Below are 3,827 nucleotides of genomic sequence, written 5' to 3' on the forward strand. Positions count from 1 at the left end.
TCTCATGTCGAACCTTTTGGCGTTATCAATTCCACTCTGAATTAATTCCATGAACCGAGACACTGCAGGAAAGAATTCGAGTGACGCCAGATAAGGTGCTCGGATTCTTTCTCGACGCTTTGCCAATTTGCTGGCATTTATTTATCTTTCATATCCACTTCATTCATTTAAAATCTAACTCCGGGTAATGGCATAAATCAGTGGTTCCCAAACTTTTTCAGGCTGGCGCCCCCTCTGGCTCCCAGGTGAATTTCTAGCGCCCCCCACAGAAACATATAAAATCATGCGCCTCTTTCTATAAAATTTAGTACGCTGCAATTCCAAAAGATATAGGTTAAACACGAATGTGTATTTCACAAATAGAACCTATTTTAGTGAACCAATATGTTTTTCAGCTGTTTTAACTGTTTCAGCACTAGAAATCTAGCACGTCTCGGGCAAATTTACGGCCCGGACTCGTGGCCAGTCTCACGACCAATCTCCAAATTCAATTATCAAGTAATATCACCACAACTAATGAATTCAGCTCAATAAAACTTGGAACATGTATTCATCAGATCTTAACGGTGATGTTTAGCTTGCGAAAATTTTTAAATATCACCTTCATTCGTGAGTTATATTGCGATACAGGCCGAAATTCACAGTGATCCAAGAATTTCTTCCAAACTACCTAACAGATTTGAACGAAATTTTGAATATTCATTCCTAACTACCAAATGGTGTTTTTTAGTTTCAAATTTTTTTTTATTTTAACGTCGTTTGCGAGATTTATTTCATTTCATCGTCATTCTTGATTTCACTCTGCCTTATTCGCTTTAGTTCGCAAGTTATACAGATGTAGGAGGAACGACCGGCTTTTCTACCGGCTGGTTTAACCAAGAGCCGTTTACGTATATAACCGTATATAACTCGCAAACGAAGGCAAAACGAAAAAATTGTAACGAACTAAAAATCACCGTTGCTGAGGTTAGGTATTAAAATACTAAATTTCGTTCAAATTTGTTCAGTAGTTTGGAAGAAATTTCTTGATTAGGGCGAATTTAAGAACGTATTGCTGTTTAAATCACAAATGAAACTCGCGAACGAAGGCACAATCGAAAATTTTTTCACGAGCTAAACATCACCGTTCGGTAGTTAGGACTGAAAATTCAAAATTTCGTTCGAATCTGTTCAGTAGTTTGGAAGAAATTCCTTGATCAATGTGAATTTCGGCCCGTTTTGCCATATTAGTATGGCAAAAACAATTGAAGGCAAATTTCAAAAACATTTCACGAGCTTTAAATCACCGTAAGGTCCTAATGAGTACGTGTACTAAGTTTCATCGAGTTAAGTTCATTAGTTTGAGAGATATTCCTTGATCCTTGAATTTGAAATTGGCCGTGAGACCGGCCGCGAGTCCGGCCGTTAATTGGTCGGAGACGTAAACCCAGGAGAGGTTAAAAAAATATGACACAGTACTCACTGCAGTGAGTAACAGAGAGCGCATTTTCTCGTCGACGAAAACGTGAAGTCGCGGACGGACATACAGGCGGACAGACGGACGGACATCGCGAGCACAATAGTGCATTCTTTCCATAAATGATCAAATGCGCTAAAAACAGATCTGGGTGAAAAAACCATCGCTGGGAGTCATGCGCTGCACGTGTTGTGTACAAATCGTCAAACAAATGTTCGAACTTCTTACTTTGACTTCTGACTGCCGCCCCCTATATCGCCCCCTATATCGCCCCCCTATCGCCCCCCTATCACCCTTTTCTTCTTTACCGCCCCCCAAAATCTTTCCATCGCCCCTAGGGGGGCGATATCGCCCACTTTGGGAACCACTGGCATAAATGATTTATAATGTTGACTCGATCTAACATCGTTCCATCATCCGTTGTGCGAAATAAGTCGTACTTCATTTCGGTTTGAAGAGAAACTTGTGCCTTTTGGCTCACATTTTCAAAAAAGAATTGCCGAAGTATTTTTGCACTGCTTAATATATTGTATATTACTGTAGCTGTTTCTGAACATGTTGAGTAATTTCAATTGAAAAATATTGTATGCTTCCAAATCTAAATTGAAAACTGTGGCTTCAGGTTGAAGCCGAACAATGTATATATCTAATGTGCAAAATGCTATCTTAACCAATTGTAATGACAATCTTGTTATAAAATTCCGCATTAGTGATGAAATCAGTTCTTCTGTCCTGGATTGGCATTACGAGGGGAGAGCTCGAGACGGTCACTTCGAAGGCAGTCATGGGCCATTGTTAAAGATGCAGACGCCAAGTGGACGGCGGCCTTAAAAAGCTACACCACGCAGGCTAGGCCGTCTCTACAGGCTTCTGAATTGACTGCATTACTTCTCTTAATTTACGGCATTACTTCTCTTAATTTACGGTATTACTCCTCTTAATTGACTGAATTACTTTTCTTAATTGACTACATTAATTCTCTCCATTGACTGCAATATTTCTCATAATGACTGCAAGAACACAATGACGAGTTGAAGTTAGACGTGTGTGTTGCACCTGCGTATCGCTCTTGGTCTTTCGAGGAGAGTGGACATCTTTGGTTTCCGTATGAATAAAGCAATAGCTCAAAATCTGTTTTTTTAATTATCTCACATTTTGTGAAGATCCCGTGATGTATATAGATCTTTTCGAATTAATTACGTTCTACCCTGAGCATGCTTGTAAATTAACCGTAAATGAAGCACTTTGTTTTCTCATGATTCATTGCGTGAAACTAAAATCATATTCCATCTATAATCAGTATGGGAAAGTAATACCATAACTACGCATGAAACGTCGCTTCGCTTTTCTGTTATTCAACATACTAAACCATTAATTTTTGTCCATCAATTTATTTTTGTCAATTTATTATTAATTGAATTTTTTGTAGATTTGTTTACTGTAGGTTTAGTTTGGCACGTTTTAGTTCTAAGTCTATTGTATGCTAAATGAAGTGATAAACTATCAATTAATCTAGAATGGCTCATGTAGCACTGACAATTAATAATCAGTAAAAAAAACATTATTAAGCTCAATTATGATATAGTTATAATGGATTTTCTGTGAACTATTTGGGTATATTGTTATCGTGCATCAGCCAAAAATCTTCTTTGTAACGTCACAAAGTCCACTCGCCGTATATATGGTGGGGCAAAAATTAGTGCAATGCTCTATATTGGCCCGGCAAACGTCCCCTGACGCCGCGTCTTCAATAGGACGTTCTTGTGTCTCTTGGTTATCTCAACCTCACTTCCGGGAGCACATCAAAATGGTCCGTTAAATTGGGTAGCCTCTCGAGCGGAAGAGTCACGAAAATAAAAAAAAATCGTCGGCCTCCCTCTTCCGCTGCCGAGATTTGCCTCGTGGGAGAGACGAGCCATCGAAGTCCTCACGAGTTGCGTTGAATTCAATATCGTTTTCAGCTCAAGAGCTGCGCTGAATTCAAGATCGTTTTCAGCTCAAGATCAGCACTGAATTCAAGATCGTTCCCAGCTCAAGAGCTGCACTGAATTCAAGCTCGTTTTCAGCTCAAGAGCTGCACTGAATTCAACATCGTTCCCAGCTCAAGAGCTGCACATTCAACATCGTTCCCAGCTCAAGAGCTGCACTGAATTCAAGCTCGTTTTCAGCTCAAGAGCTGCACTGAATTCAAGCTCGTTTTCAGCTCAAGATCAGCACTGAATTCAAGATCGTTCCCAGCTCAAGAGCTGCACTGAAGTCAGGCTCGTTTTCAGCTCAAGAGCTGCGCTAAATTCACATCAGATGTTTAGAATCAATCTGTACGATGACCTCAGAACAGCAGATTTCGCGAGTGCGCTGAGAAGGCTTCATT

This window comes from Hyalella azteca, unplaced genomic scaffold (assembly GCF_000764305.2).
Source record: "Hyalella azteca isolate HAZT.00-mixed unplaced genomic scaffold, Hazt_2.0.2 contig1314, whole genome shotgun sequence".
NCBI lineage: Eukaryota > Metazoa > Arthropoda > Malacostraca > Amphipoda > Hyalellidae > Hyalella > Hyalella azteca.